The 17,148-nt window shown below is 42.2% G+C and overlaps 1 protein-coding gene across 11 annotated transcripts in view; it reads right to left on the bottom strand.

Annotated features, from left to right (window-relative positions):
* Positions 1-17,148, bottom strand: part of ARPP21 (cAMP regulated phosphoprotein 21) — a 266,329-nt gene that overhangs the window by 12,818 nt on the left and 236,363 nt on the right. Inside the window, exon 20 of one of the 11 annotated variants that reach the window (XR_004376261.2) lies at positions 13,729-13,937. The exons of the other annotated variants lie outside the window; for them this stretch is intronic. The gene's annotated coding sequence lies outside the window, so the exon portion shown is untranslated. The remainder of the gene's footprint in view (positions 1-13,728; positions 13,938-17,148) is intronic. 11 annotated transcript variants of the gene reach the window in all.

Below are 17,148 nucleotides of genomic sequence, written 5' to 3'. Positions count from 1 at the left end.
ACCCCAAAGCAATTCGGCTATGAGGAGCTTTGGGTTGTACGAATAGATGTGGATGGCTGTGTCTTTTGTTGTTTTCTCGGCTGTGAGTTAACAAGCTTCCTCCTAACTGCATCTTATCTCCAAGTGTCTCCTACACATCTGTGAGTACAAAGAAACCCCAAGCAATTCGGCTGTGAGGAGCTTTGGGTTGTATTTACATGTATGTGGATTGGTTGGACTGGTTTAATCGGGCTATCTTTTAAATCAGACTGTTTCTTCATATTTTCTTATAAGCAAGAGCCTGTATTGAGTTTCTTAATGCAAGATTATTGTTTTATATTTTCTTTCTTTTTTTTCTATAAAGTTTTCTTTTTAAACCTTGTGAAAGTTTCTTTTCTAGTGAGGCAGAGGGGGGAGGGAAAAGCCCAAACTCGGTGTCTCACCTCCCTATTGTCCCAGGGCGGGAAAGGCTATAGGACAAAGGGAGGGGGAATTTCTTGTGTGAGCTGACTAGGTAAATACCTAGCCTCGGGGAAGCTAGATTGCTTCTCCGGTTGTATTCAAGGGGTGAAGCATAGCATTGCACCGGCTAACCCAGGAAAGGGGGGGAAGCTGGGAGAGAAGAGAGAGAGACCCAGGGCTCTGGGTCTTGGGGGTCCCCCAGGGGAAAGTTGGGGTGACTCGGGGGGCATACTAGGACGCCCAATAGTCCTAGTTGGTGGCAGCGAGAATATCCAAGCTGGTAGTGAGCTTGGGGGAGTTTCAGGTAAGCCCCCAAATTTTGGACGCAAAAGTCCAGGTTTGGGACAGGCACCCAGGTCTTGGACGCTAAAATCCAGATCTGGGACAGGAGGCTATTACCACAGTTCCTTAATTCATAGCAAGATTCCTGAGCAAGATGCAAACATTGTAGAAAATTAGATTTACTGGGCTAGACAGTTTGCTGCTTCAGCAAAAACTGGGGATGGGGGTAGAATTTTCACACCTTTTGGCTATAGATATTTTCCTAGAATAACATATGTATTCAAATGACTTTTGTTTGAATGCTAGAATTTCACTGCATTATTGAATGTTTGACTAGGTACACAGAAAATGTAGCATTTTAATGGGTCTTATTCCCAGAGGAGATGATGACTAGAAGTCTAAAACCACTAAAGTTTTGGGGCGGCACTGGTGATGAGAGGCAGTGGAAAAAAGACGCTTGCTTCACCAAGACTTATTTTGTTGCTCCCACGATATTCTACATGGGCTTGATTTAAATCTCAGTGACTTCCTTGGGAGTTGGATCAGATCCTATACCTTGCTCTCAGAATAAATGTGTATGACTGTGATCTAGCCCATTAAAAATTTTATTTGAAAAGGCTAAAGTGTGCTCTTGATATGCACATACAACTTCCATTGATTCCAACTGGAGCTGTTTGCATGGACTAAGGGAACAATATGGCATTTATGTGTTTTTCCTTTTGAAAACACTTCTATTTTTCACTATCTCTTGGCAGACCTTATGTGTCAAGATATCAGGAACTGCTGCACCGTACGTAACAAATACAATACACTTTCATGGCAATTAGATACTCAACTATGGATTTCAAATTTGGCAGAGAGATTCCATTTTCTATTACCATGAAAAAAACAATCCAAAAGCCCTCATCTTAACTGAAGATGTTCAACAGCAGAGATGCTTCTTCAGTATTTATACAATCCCAGCACCAGGAAATAATTATTTTTATACTATGAGGTGAAGACTTTGGACTGGGACCCAGGAGATCTGGGTTCTGGTCTCAGCTCTGTCAAAGATATCCTATGTGACCTTGGGTAAATAATTTAATCTCTTTGTGCTTCTGGAAAATGGGAATTAAACTCTTCCCTAAATCCTAGGGGCACCGTGAGGATAAATTTACTAATGTATCTGTAGCACTCAGATACACTACTGTGGTTATGAGCACCACAGAAAAACCTACATATCCTATTCCACAACATATTGCAGGACAAACGAATTAATGTGGGAATCCTTAGCATCATACTATCTCAAAATTATGGTGTTCGTGATTCTGAAATATTGTTTCCTTATCTTCTTTTCTTTGTTTCCATTTCACACTCTCAGGCAAAGTATCAAGGTGGGAATGCTAGGTCACCACATCACAAAGAGAATCTGCATCAAGCTCAAAAGCAACACTGCTGCTATAAAAACCATTAAAACCTACCACTACTTCTGTGGCCTTGTGGCCTTTAAAGGGCACTAAACTGTATGTTGTTTTTTTCGTAAGTGTGGAATATGATCCTGCATTACAAGGACTGAAGAGAAAATATAGAGGATTCAAACACAAATGGAGAATGTGATTTTCATTCTAATGGCAATAAAAATATATTTGTTCCAGGGAAACAAGGTAGAAATGAAATATCTGAATTCATATGCTGACAGACAGCTAGTCTCTGTCTGACACATAAAAGACATTCAGAAGTTCTGTGGAAAAGAGCCTAAGTGTATATATTGGTGTAAGTTTAGGTCCCATCCGCATATAAGTTACTCTAATTTGAGCCCTCTTCTGCCCATTTGCTAACATGTAAATTATACCCCCTTGCACATCACCTATGAATCTGGCCCATGTTCATCTTCAAGGAAACCACATCCTCTGCAAAACTGAATTCCTCCTCATGGAAGTGTAAATGACACAAGTTGCCCAGGTCAGTTTTTTCTCTAAGTTTTGCATTTGTAGATCGGCACAACTTGCACAGTGGGGATGGTTCCCTCCCTTGTTCAATATTCACTGCTGTGGGTTGGTGTCTGCATCCCCTCACTGCACAGTGGCTAGATGGGCTATTGCATGGGGAATGGATGAAGATGGGATATTTCAGATTCTGTGTAACAGAGCTTTAATTTATCACCTTCTCAGGGAGATCACGCAACTACATTATCCTAGCAAATCTCTTCTTTGGGGTGGGGAGGGGAAATGGAATATCAGAGATTGCTATCCTACAATACTATTTATTTTATGCATACAGCAGCAGTTTCAATCCTGCGTTCAATGTTGCCACGCTTTTGACATGCTATTTATTTTTAGATGAAAATGAAAAAGACCACAGTGTTGTGAAAATGGGATCAGAAACTGACTGTACTGCACGAAAAGTATCACATTACTGGGTAGAGGAAACCATATTCAGACTGGATGGGTTCTAGGAGATCAGTAAAGGACAGGAAGTGGAACCATGCCTTTTGCAGCAATAGTTTTTCTTCAGATTTGCTCTTTTGCTCATTAGCTTTCATACTACATAAAGTGTATTCCTTAAAAGCCTCTTTACTGTCCCCTGAGAACATACATACGTGGGTTATTTTCTAATGGCAATATACATCAGATGAACTATCCTATTACGGCAAGCTCCAGGGCCTTTTTACTGCAATTATATCATCCTGCTCCATGTTATCTCTGCTACAAAGGAGGATTTTTAAAATCAGGGCAAACATGAGAGACATTGTTAAACAACCAGAGGAATGAACCGTGCATGGAATTTCAATGAATGCCTCAGAGGGAAAAAGAGCCTTGGATTCCAGTCTAAATGGAAGAGGCTGTCATACCGTTGAGGTAATTCTCTGAACCTTTATGGCTCATATCACCACGCTGACAGATAACTTAAACATCCCAGAGGGAGACAGATTACATGAAAGGCCCACAAATGTTTTAACTTCTTAATGAGGATACAGAGCTTAAAAGATAAAATGCAGTGGTCTCACACCTCTGCCAGCAACATAAACCAGAAGTATGATTAAAGCAAGTTTGGTGCTCAACTGGTCTTATTGGACATCCTTTATGAGTAATATGTCCCTCTTAGGAAGGACTTTTTCCTTATTCCTAGATTCAGAATTGAGGCAAAGATCAGCAGGGTAGCTTTATAAGTATATCAAGTGAAAAAACACACCCGAGTGACATAAGTTTCGCCAGCAAAAGTGGTAGTGTGCACAGCATTATGTCGGCAGGACAGCTTCTCCCACCGACACAGCTACTCCGCTCACCGGGAATGGTTTATGTTGATGGCAGAGCTTTCTCTTGTTAGCGCAGAGTGGCTACACAAGGGATCTTGCAGAGGCATAGCTGCATCGGTACAGCTGCACTGCTGTTAGCTCTCTAGTGTAGACACAGCCTTAGTTTTTACATAAGGAGGGTTTTTGTTGGCAAGTGTCTGAACTGCAGACTTTGCTCTACTCTCCCACATGAACTGGACTCTTGCAACTAAGTAGCATTATTGATGTCAATGTATAAAAATTCACAAAGTGTTTTGCAGGAAGTAGTTTTATGACTCACTAGTCTTTCCCCATCCCCCACGCAGACGTGCCAGAGAGAGTTCTCAGTGCTATAATGAACCAAGCCTTTGTAATTTAAATCCAGAAAAATTCATTTTCCGAGCAATTCAACAGAAACCTGATGGGATCACATTCTCATGAGAGAGTTAGTTATGAATAAACACAGCAGAGCCCAAGGAGGTGATATTCTAGTACTACACATCCCTTCACTTATCCCTTCCTTTTTCAGGAATGGAAATAAATTACTAGCTGGTCAGCTTTATGGGGACACATCTCCCTCCTTGTGAAAGGGATTTGACTGGTAGGAAGTAGGCAGCTAGTTGCCAGCCAGCCTCTCTCTCAAACACACATACATTCCTCTCATAATTGTGAAAAGGATACCTAGAAATACAGGAGATGATCAGCCCCTTTTCCTGTGAAATAGGATTTCCCATTAACTTTTCTGGGACCTACTGAAAGATATGCGTCATCACACAGACTTTCTAGGGGACCTGACTAGAGATTTGCAGCCACTGCATTACATGACATTGCTGGTAGCCTTACATAAACATCCACTGAAATACTTCAAAAGAAGATCCAACCAGCTCACTACAACTGCCGTAAGGAAAATTTGGAAAGAAGTAGGGTCTTGTATTCATGTCTTGTAGTGATAAGGAAATTCTTCTATTCCATCAATAAGTAGGAAGGATATTAAAAAGCTACTCTGAAAGTTACACATATTAAAATCAGCAGGACCAGATAACTTGCACACAAGAGTTACAAAACAACTGGCCTGGGAGCTCTCTGATCCATTAATGTTGATATTTAACAAATCTTGGAATGCTGGAGAAGTTCCAGAGGACTGGAAAAAAGCTAAAGTTGTGCCTATATTTAAAAAAGGGCATACAGGATCATTCAGGTAAGTATAGGTCAGTTAGCTTGACTCTGACTCTAGGCAAAGGTAACATGGTTTTATAGAAAATAGGTCTCGTGTTAAAAAACCCAGTATAATTTATAATGAGATTATAAGTTTGGTTAAGATAATCACTGATGGAATTACCTAGAATTCAATAGGCACGTGACTTAGTCCCATATGACATTCTGATAAAAAATTAGCACTATACAAAATCAAAGTAGTCCATATTAAATGGATGTCCAGTTCTGGTGCCCACACTTCAAAAAGGTCGTTGAAAAGCTCGAAAGGGAAAGAGCAACAAAAATGGTTTGAGGTCTGAAAAACATGCCTTATAGTGAGAGAGACTTAAGGAGCTCAATCTACTTAGTTAATCCAAGAGAAGACTCAGATGTAGCTTGTATTAAAATGCATGTTGTTCAAATGAGCCCATTTTACCAAACAATCCAGCTCAACCAGTATCACTCACCTGTCTTTATCATTATGCAACTTGATTAAAGTCTATAGGTACCTACATGGGGAAGAGATTTCTGATAGTAGACAGCTCTTTAATTTAGCAGACAAAGGCAAAAGAGATCCAAGGGCCGGAAACTGAAGCTAGACAAATGAGGAATAGCTGTAAGTTGCAAATCTGAGACAGGGAAGGTAAGTAAGCATTGGAACAACTTCCCTAGGGATAAGGCAGATTCTCCGTCACCTGAAATCCTTAAATCAAAGCTGCATATCTTTCTCAGGGCCATGCTCTAGATTAAACAGAGGTCATAGGCTTAATCCGGCTATCACTGGTTCTATAGCCTGTGTTATGCAGGACGTCAGATAAGATGACCAGTCTCTTCAGACCTTAAAATCTATGAAAATTGGGGTTGGCTATTTAGCATTTATTAAATCACTAAACTTCCAAAGACAAAGATCATTAAGATGATGTGTGTGAGAGATTCCAATGTAACAAATAATGCATCTACTTCCTAAATTGTCTGTCACTGGAGACAGCAGAGAGGGGGAGCCACCAGGGATGTTGTTGCAGCTCCCTGATCCCACACTGCCTGGCCCCACTGTAAGATGGAGCACCCAAAGGTGCTACAATCTTTCTTCCCTGGCTCCTTCCCTTCACTCCATGTCACCATCACCTTGAAAATTCCCAGGTTTTGTTAGACTGTTTTAAAAATTAAATAAAAAAACACCACCACAAAAGCTGACATGGGTAGTATCTAAGGGTAAGTGCGGTTGTAATTCTGATCCCTAACAATGGAACCTTATAATTCTTGTACTGAGTTTGTAATTACAGAAGGCCAAGACCACAGCAGCACTATGACTCAATACTGCAGTCATCAGCTTGAATAGAAAAACAGTATAAAGACCATCACGACACAAGACGCATGACAAGACACAAGAATGACTAAACACTTGTTACCCCCGTCTACAGTAAACAGTGATCCCTTTGACAGGACAAAAATGTGCAGATACATACAGAAGGGTTTGTGTCCCTAAGAACTCCTCAATGCCACCTGGCAAAGGGTTCACTGTTCTGTAACAGTAGCCCCTCACTGGCCTGACAGTACATCCCACACACAGATATCATAGTACTGATCTATAAAGAATGTCATGGGAGATCTTAAATGAAAGACAAGATCATGCTGGTCATTAATATCATTGTGGAATATATGTACGGATGATATTTAAAAAGTTATGTCTATATACTGATAATATGTCCTTATAGCTTGTATCAAGCCAAATGTGTGCTTGGGGCGGCATGCCGCAGGGGGCGCTCTGCTGGTCGGCGGGAGGGCGGCAGGCAGGGTGCCTTCGGCGGCATGCCTGCGGAGGGTCCTCTAGTCCCGCGGCTCCGGTGGACCTTCGGTGGAGTCGCGGGACCAGCGGACTCTCCGCAGGCATGCCTGTGAGAGGTCCACCGGAGCCGCAGTACCAGAGGACCCTCCGCAGGCACGCCTGTGGGAGGTCCACCAGAGTCACAGGACCGACGAGCAGCAGAGCACCCCCCGCGGCATGACGTCGTGCTTAGGGCGGCGAAATGTCTACAGCCGCCCCTGCAAGGTGTTACTACCCAGAGAGGTGAAAAACTGGTTTTGCCAGATAAGAGGATGTATATTCATCAATGTGCCTAGACAAACAATGGAAGCCCTATTTACATACAAGTCAAGAGGGGGGATGGAAAGTCAAAAGGAAAGGAAGAACAGCAGGAGGAAAAGAACTTTGTCTAGAGGAGCGTTTCAAAGGTTTAGTGGACTATAACTGGAGGATAGGGTCAGCACCTTTTACCTTTCACGGAGGGAGCAAAAAGACAGTGCTTTTTGAATTCATAAATGGCGGATCCCAGCCATGTGGGTTGATGATGCTAGGAGATTGCTTTAGCTGAGAAACTAACTTAGACAAGGATTTTAGCTTGTTAAAATTAAGTTACTCTAAGATGCATGTTCTACTTTTGTTTTAATCTGTAAACATTTCTGTTTCCACTCATTACCCTTACTCGCTCTCCTAAATCTTAATCTTTGACAATAAACTTCTGATTGTTTCACTATAAATATATCACAGTGCCGATCCTGAGTTGTAGCAAGCAAGCTGTGTGTATTCTCTTCCCTTGGGAATTTCTGTGAATGTCCAGTGGCAGGGGCTGGACACACTGCAAGAGGGCACTTTCAGAGGGGCTCAGGTACAGGGTGTATGCCTATTTTTAACCTGCAAAGCAAAGTTAGAGCTGGCAGAGGCCTGAGGAGTTTGGTTGGTTGGCTAACGAGCTGCTGGTGGTTAGGGAGCTGACAACCAATTAAGCACAAGCAAGTCTCTCTCTTGTTGAGGCAAGGGGTAATAGGGTAATTGACAGTTCTGGGCACCCCAAGATAGCATCCCAAAGGATAAATAAATCAGGGCACAGAAAGTTCCATATTCATACTGTGTCTTCTAAGGAGATAACAGGCAGGTGAGTAAGACCGGAAGCTCTTTTCCTTTCTGGTTTTGGAGCATGGCAATTGTCAGCCTATAAAAGAGATTTCCTTGGTTCAGAGCTGTATTGTGTAGAGACCTGAAGAAAGAGGAAAGGTATCTAGTCTACATACAGTTCTAAAAAAGAGACGGACAAATTTGCTCTCACACATGCAATTCTCACAAAGAAAAGCAATATTCTTGTACACCGCTCAACATATTATGTTCAGAGTGGTTTCACTCTTTCCTGAATTATGTAATAGACTTTGGTGGCTTTTTGGGAACTGTAGCAGGGTGGTTACCTCGCTCCTGCCCTTAAGGGCTTAAAACAGCCCTGGGAGAGGGCTGTGGCAGGGAAAGCATCTAATAGGCTGATTGGGGAAGCAGCCGCAGCTGGGCCACGCCCCAATCAGGCCTCAGCTGGCCCTATATAAGAGGCTGGGAGCCAGGAGCTCAGCAGTCTTCCTTTAGCTGTAGCGGGAGATGGACCAGACCAGACCAGCGGAACTGAGGAGGCTCCAGCCTGGAAAGCCCCAGGCTGTGGCCTAGCATAAGGCAAATATGAACTGGGGATTGCACAGGGCAGCCCAGAGGTAGGCAAAGGCAGCAGGTCTAAACCCAACCTTGCCAGTGATGAGTAGGCTGATACTGCAGTCTGCCCCAAGGCACGGGAGCTACACAATGACTGGCAGTAGCCTTATACTGAGGTTAGGTGGGGACAGTGGGTGGGGGCTCCCCAGGGAGGGGAGACCCTGAGAGAAAGGGGTTACTGCCAGGAGGGCAGCACCCCAGATAAGGGGAGGGACATGGGGGCCAAGCGGCAGTGGGAGACTGGCCTGCAGAGGGTGTTCTGGAGGCTGGATGAGGTAATTCCCAGAGACAACCAGCAGGAGGTGCTGCAGGGGTGAGTCCTCCTCCCTACAGAAACCATTTTTTTCCTTATGTAGTGGGTAACAAGCTTGGCAAGTTTCACCAAAATCTGACTGTAAAATTAAGCTAATTCTTATTTTAGACTCACTCTAGAATGACAGTAATTTGGAATGCTCCCACAGAAGCTATACTAATTAATATCTCCATGCTGCTGTGGCATTTCCAGTATGTGTCTGAAGCCCTAAACTACATCTTGCAGATCTGAACAGGAATTCAATATGCCTTGTGAACAATTTTATAGTTTAATCTTAGATCTGAAATCCAGGGATGTCTTTTGGATTTGCTGAAAACCAGACCTGCTGCAGATGTTAAATCTACTCCAAATGTATCTGCCTTCTATGCTCTGTTAGACTTAATATTTGTATTCAACTGCATGGTGACTCAGACAGTTTGGGTGCAAATTTTGACACTTTGTGAACTGGAAGGATAATTGTGTAGTGGTTTACTATCTCCTAAATATATTGGCATGTTTTACATTTATCTGAATTTTATATACACAAGGAAGAAGAAAAAAAAAAAGCCTATACTTGAAACTCAGGTATCCTGACAACAATTTTACAGATAATCCATGTAAGGATTACACCCATCAGCATAACTCACACAAAAAATTAGCACACCAGTCAGAAAATGCAGCAGCAAAATAGATACCCAACTACTCCATCCTAAGACCCAGGTCCTCAGCCTTACCCATAAGCTCTATCAAATAGATGGCTTACAAAGTTATATATATTTTTTTCAGCAAAAGGTACCTTTTACCTTAAAAGGTGCTGCATCCCTGCAGTGAGGTTTACAGGAGTCTGTGTGGGGATTCTGATAACTTTCTCCAACTCTGTACAGCTAAGCATATCAGTAGTTTCAAATTGTGCAAGATTAAAACACTTTTAGTTGATGGCCTTTTAGTTATTTTTTACCGAATATACAAAATGTTGCAAATATTCCTTAATGGATCACAACAGCAGAGATTTTAACACTCCTCTGCATAGCTGCAGCTCTTTGAACTAGGACTCTCTGAACATTATTATCCGTAGCATATTAGCATTCTGGTTCTTTTTAACTCCACTAAACATACCCAAGTTTCCTGAGCATAGTGTTATCCAATCAGCGACACATTTAACAGACTCACAAAAAAAGGACAGCTCTCAGCTGTATTTAAGGAGTTTACTGTGTGATTGTGTGTGCGCATCATTGGCAATATGATGTTGAAGGAATTATTGCAATGGAATGGAGAAGACACTGGTGAGAAGACAGTTTGTTTTCCCCCCTCACCTTTGTGCCTCTGCCTAATGGAGCTCCTTCTAACGGAAAATCAGTAGTGCAGAACATGGTATTATCACTCCTTCGGTGTTGGAGGAAGAAATCAAATTGTGCTACTGGCTGCAATTTTGCATTATGTGAGAGCAGGACATTTGTTAAGTTTTGTGAAAGCTACTGATGAAAATATCAAGATTTTCTGAGGAAAAAGAAATGTTCTGTGAATAACAGCTAAGAAATCCCAGATGCAGCTGGTTATAACCACTCGTTAATGCAGGATCTTATCTAGCTGAACTAGCCAAAAAAGAAAAAAAAGCCATGTAAAATGCTGATTTCACCCACTATGCAATCTCAAAAATTGGGAGATGGCCCAATAGCCACAGAGCATCCAAACAGTGGCATCCTATGATGCCCTGAAACAGAATTATCAGCTGGAGTGCACATCTCTAGTGCCAAACAACTGAGGGGTGGAATGGGAGAATAGCATAACTACTATAACTATCCAAGCTCTCCCACTCAAAGATCAGCCCACACAGAATCAGTTGAAGGATTGGGGCCACATGGGATCTTTGTACAAAAGCTTAGAGTGTTTTGTGCAGAGATGTTATTTCAAGGAAAGTAACAGCATAAACTAATGGGCTGCATCTCTGTGATGGAAAAGTTTTTGTTGTGGTGGCTTTGTCTATGCCAGTAAGAAACGTGGAAAGTAGCATTTTGCATCACATGTGAAATTCATACCTTCCTTTCCACTTCCTGTACAACAACAAAAAGAGACTCACTCCATTGTCTTTGATTAATAATTTTTTTCTTCATTCTGAATTCCAACTGCAATAGACAAGGACTAGAAATAACTTATCAGTTAAAAAAAATAGTCACTCAGGGGAGAAAAATGTACTCTCTCTTTCTGAAGTGGTAAAACATTGGTACATTATTAAAGGTAAAATCTTAAGATATTTCTCTTCACAAAGGGCACTAAACCAGTATTTAAACCCTTCCATCTCATCTGTATGGCAAACATGCAACATCCTGGGTACTAAGGAAAAGTTCTATGATTCATTGAAAGCTGCAAATAGGCACATGGATTTGTCTACACCTTTGCAGAGTTGCTTTAAAACTCAGTGTCACCACTTCTAAATTACAAAAGCCATGACAAAGCAGAGACACGATTAAGTGCTCTCATTATTTACTTAATAAAAACATATAGTAATATCTTTTGAGATCAAGGTTTTAATTAAGGTATGTTGGTATTTCAGCTTTTTTTCCCCAAGGAAACAGCAGGTAAGGTCACACAAAAAGCATATGCAATGAAATTGCATGAAATATAGCTCCTAGGAGACCTGGCATTATTAACAAGAACACGAAGAAGAGCACAGTGGAACAATTTAAAGATAAATGATTGCACTCAGTTACCTTTTGCCATCAGACTGGAGAACCTGAGAGAGCTGTTACTTGAAAGAATTTAAATGAATAGGCCTTTGAAGGGGCTTGAATGGATGCTAATGTAGGGATTCAAGGCTGGAGAAGCATTTTTCTTCAGTTTAAAACACCCAAGTCTATTCTTCTATTTCTATACAGAAAGGATTTCCAAATTACAAGAACAGCTTTAACAATAACTTGCTATTAGAAAGTGGCTTGCTGCTGAAAAATAATCTTGTTTTTCCTGCTGTGTAGTACTCTAATAGCTAATCTTATCCTCCTTCAGGAAGTCTTTTATTTCATGTTTCAGGACACTTTAGCTTTTGTGTTTCTGAGGGTTTTTTTTTAAAATTATTTACTATTTTCTCTGAAATTAAATTCTTGCTTCTAGAGAAGCACCCTTTATAGACAGAACATGTAATTCAAAGCTTCTGCATGATTCAGAAAAGAAACTTCTATTTTTAAGAACAAAATACTTTCATCTCACTTCAGTAAAAATATATAGAGAACAGCCAGCTGCAAGCAAAAATAATCGCAACACAATAATGCAGGGTTTCATTACAGCAGTATCATTCCGGTAAAACAGCTGATCTAGGCTCTTGGCACTTACCCAGAGCCCTGAGCCTGACATAAATGCATTAACCCAGATGAAGCATGTGCAGCTGTTTTCTGTAATCTGAAGCCCTTGAATTTTATTGGAGACACACAGGAGTCACCAAACCAGTGAGTGACACAGGTGATACACAGAGGGAAGGAGTATTTTATGCAGTTGAGCTACCTTATTTCACTGAGTCATGTGGACAGGCCATGGCTTGGAGGAGTTGGACAATGAAAGAGTAGGTCTTGGATGGTGTAATGAGGTGCAGGGTAAAAGTTACAAAATAGTTTTGTTTCTATCAGAGTGAGGACCCTGTGGCCTGGAGCCTGTATCATATCCAGCCATGTGGCTCCCTACAGTCCAATGAACTCCACGTAGGCACAAGAGTCCACCAGTAGGGGAAGGCCCCATCTTGTAAGGTGCTGAGCACTCTGGTCCCAGTAAAGCTAATCCATTAAACATGTGCTTAACTGTAACCATGTGTGGAGCCCTACTGGTGTCAATGAGGGACTGAAAATGTTCCGGTGAAGCAAAGTATGATTATTCTGCTCTTCATGTCCACAGATCACTCCCGGTGACAGTAATGAGAACAGCACAGACTCATGGAGAGCACAACACAACCCTCTCAATGAAATTTTAGTCTGCTGTGGGAGAGCTTTAAACATGGAAGCCCCTGCACACCGGAGGCAAAGCCTGGAGGCAGCCTTTCCTATACCCCATAAGTTAAAACAGTGGCTGCAGCCTGTTGCTCTCCCTCGGGGCAGGGTCTTGATCAGTGAATCTGTGTAATACAGCAGAAGCGCATCACCGATGATGGCCCTGATGATCCAATGCCCATTGACGTCAATGGGAAGATTCCCACCTGCTTCATTATGCTTTGGCTCAAGCCCCAAATTAAATGACATTGAAAGGTATGTGGTTACTGCTGATCTTTTGCATAGTCCTGTTTGGAAGAGCTACAGAAAAGTAACACAAAGTACTGAAGGGTTCAGGGAAGGGTTGTTCTTTTGGATTTATAGAAAAGCAAAATTTTTTGCAAAATTTAAGAGCTACAGTAATTGTTAAGAAATGTTACATGTGGAAAACAATTACACTGCTGTCATTTTGTTCGTTTTCTCTTTCTCAACACCCTCCCCCCCACAACAACTCACTTCAGTTGGAGATAAATTCATGATTTTGAATAGAAGGGCTAAAAGAGGAGGAGAATTTCTCACTCTCCTGACTCCCCCACCCTTTCCTCCTTTGGAAAACTTATTCAATATTGAAAATGGTGAATTTTTGCACTGTTTGCAAATTTATCCCTTTTAACATGTGAATATTTTTAAAGTGAAAGGTTTTGCTGGCCTCAGCCCTGATCATCATCAGCACTAGCACCACATAACAATATAGCTACAAATAAAAAAAACTCCTACCACAAATAGCACATACCTGTTAAACTCTCATGCAGCATTAATGTGCGTACATATAGATATATTCAAAACAAGTATGTATTAAACTGCCTGATGCTGTGGTCCAGGGGATGGTTTCTCTGATACCCACATGACAGAACTTGATTCCATGAATCACTGTTCAGGGGTCAATGGGATGTCAATGGGAATTTCACACAGGTAAGGAAAGCAGAATTGTGCCCTTCATGCCTACACAGGATAGATAACAACGTAATGATATGCTTGCTGCTTTGCCTTTCTAAGTCACCTTTGCACGTAAAAGTGAAATGTGCTTTACAGCCCAAGAGTGGGGATAGTTTTCTCTCTCTCTCCACACTATATATAGAGCCCATATCCCCCCCTTTTTTCCCCAACCACAATTCTGCACCCACAATTATTTATTCACACAATTAACATCACTTAGATGTCTAATTACCTGATAACTGTGTGCAATGAGCTAGTTGGACATTTAAGTGACATTAATTGTGCCACAAAGTAATTGCACCTGCAAAGCTTGCAATGCATCCTGTATGCATAAACAAGCTGTCAAAGCATTGTTTTTATTGTTACTTACTATTTCTATTACAATAGGTGGCTTCCATCTCCAAGAAAGAGCAGGAATGGTCAACAGACAATCCATCATTTATTACATATTATTATTTAATATTAGTATTCTGGTAGCATCTAAAAAGCACCAAATGAGACTCGTGGCCCCACTGGGTTAGACATGGTACAAAACATATAGTAAGAGCAGCAGAGAATCCTGTGGCACCTTATAGACTAACAGACGTTTTGGAGCATGAGCTTTCGTGGGTGAATACCCACTTCGTCAGACGCATGTAGTGGAAATTTCTAGGGGCAGGTATATATATGCTAGCAAGCAAGCTAGAGATAACGAGGTTAGTTCAATCAGGGAGGATGAGGCCCTGTTCTAGCAGTTGAGCGTGTGGAAAACCAAGGAGGAGAAACTGAGTGGTTCTGTAATTTGGCAATGCCATTCACGAGTCTGTTAGTCTCTGAGCTGTATTGGATGTGTCAAATTTGCAGATGAAACTGAAAGCTCAGCAAGTCTTCTTTTTGAAGTTCTGGTCTCTGAAGTTTTTTTGCTGCAGGATGGCCACCTAAGGTCTTGCTATAGTGGGTCCAGTTGGGAGAGTGTAGAGTTGGCTGCTGTCCTGACAGGTTTTGTGGTGTATATGTGCCACTTCCCTTATATGTCTGTTTGTGTCGTCATTTATCGCTTTTGCATATTTAGAAGGACTGGTTTCCGAGGTGGTGGCGAGATGTGTTGACATCGATGGGGGGCATTGGGCTGGTCATATTATTTGGGCGTATTTACATTGTGGACTTTTGCGACGGTGGAATATGGAGACCTAGTTGTCGGGTGTGTGGGCTGATCTGGTTAGGTCCTGTGTGATGGGTGTGTCGCTGGTGAGTAGATTATGTGGGCAGATGTTGGTCATTCGATGGTTTTTGTCATTGGGATGGTTCCTTTTATCTAGAGGACCTGATGTGGCCGGTGTGCAGTTGCTGGTTGGGAATATGTTTCAGTCAGATGTCTGTGGGCATCGTTTGGCCTGCCACCCAAGACCTGTGAATTTGTTGCTCACTTCCAGGATGGGATGTGTTGTGGTTGCATTAGTGTTGGTCTGCAGTGGAGAGTCCATCGATAGCCAGACAGTTCCTTCAGTTGAGATGTTGTTCCGATTATGCCCGGAGATGATGTGGGGTGTCAGGATTTCCTGGGTTGTAGATCTTGGTATAGATTAGAATAACTCCTGGTTGGTCCTCGAAGGGTATTTTGATTTGGTTCCGTTGTTGTTGGAGGTAGTGGTCGGGTGTGCTGATATTAGGATGTCGTTTCTTAGTGTATCCTTCGAGTTGGATTTCTGATTGGAAGTGGCCTGGTAGAATTTGGGGTTATTGGATGATTGTCTGGCACCTCCGATTTGGTAGTGCGATACCTGTTCATGGATGCAACGAGCACCTCCTTTATCAGCCTCTTTGGGTGATGATATTTATTCAGATGTGGTTTGCTGAGGCTGAGATGGTGGTGGTAGGGGGGGTGATGTGATGGCATGCGTTCGCATGACTTAGGTTATAAGGCAAGCAATGTTGTTTTTTCACAATTTCTGCCTGTGCACGTGGGCTGAAGCATATCAATGTCATAGGTCCAGACTGTCATTTTAACCCTCAGGGGTCCATGTGGGAGTTCTTTCTTGGCTGTTGGTGGAAGGGGTACCTGTGTATCAGTGCACTGTTCATTGTTGTCTGGAAGTATTCTTTGAGTCGTTAGAGAGCGATAGTAGGCTTCCAGATGGCCCGCAGAACTGTATCACTTTGGTTGGGTGGCCGGCAGAAAGAGAGTTCCCCGAATAGGACAACTTTTCTCTGGGCTTTGATGTTAGTTGGATAGTATTGACATATTGCTGGGTGGGTTAGGGGTACCACGGTGTGGCCCCATGGCAGGTAGCGAGTTTAGACAGCTTACGTCCTTTTTCCTTTGTAGAGAGGTGAAGTGAGTTACTGTAAGATCTCCTGTTCTTATTTTAGTGAAGTCCAATTTTTATTGAAGTTGGTTATTAATGAAAGTCTCCAGGTGGAGAGCTCTTTTTGGATGGTTCCTGTTTGCTGTATAGGATGCCTATCAATGCTTTCCTCAGTTTCTTGATAGTTATGGCATAATCTCTTCACTGTGGTCTGTGTAGCTATGTAGTAGCAGTGGATGTTTTTACCTTAGTCCGTTTAGGTATGTTGTCCATCTGTTGTTGCATTTGAAAGGAGATGATATTTGTCTGTATTTTGCAAGTTTCTTCTCACTAGGACTTTGATATGCAGACTCTCTACTCAGACCCTATGCCAGCACTCCCAGCTATCTCCGTGACACCACTGATTTCTGAGGAAACGACAATTTCATTGTACTCCCAGAAAACACCCGATCCTAGCCACCATGGATGTAGAGGGCTCTCTACACAAAACATCCCACACACAGATGGAATACAACTTTCAGGAACAGTATCCCTGAGGGATGCCACAGCCACAACTGGCTGCGACTCGTGCCTTTTGAACTCACACGCAACTATTTCGATATACAATATATCTCCAGATCTTGGCACTGCTATGGCACCCGCATGTCCCACAATATGCCATATTTTAGGCTGACTGAAAACGCTTCTCAGCTTCGTCCACTCACACCCCCTCCTCTACCTACCGCTACATTGATGACATCTCATCATCTGACCCATGGACGGAGGACTCTTTAGAAAAAATGTCCACCACGATTTCACAACTTTGCCATCCCCACCGATCCCTCGCCTGGACCATCTACATGGGAGTCCATTTTCTAGACACCACGGTCAAAGAAGTGTAATTGTCACGATGTAACTACCATCTGCCTAAGTTCAAAATAGACCTACCGAGG

This window comes from Chelonoidis abingdonii, chromosome 2 (assembly GCF_003597395.2).
Source record: "Chelonoidis abingdonii isolate Lonesome George chromosome 2, CheloAbing_2.0, whole genome shotgun sequence".
In the NCBI taxonomy this organism is placed as follows: domain Eukaryota; kingdom Metazoa; phylum Chordata; order Testudines; family Testudinidae; genus Chelonoidis; species Chelonoidis abingdonii.
The sequence above is the reverse complement of the archived record's forward strand: the minus strand, read 5'-3'. Positions and strand labels throughout refer to the sequence as shown.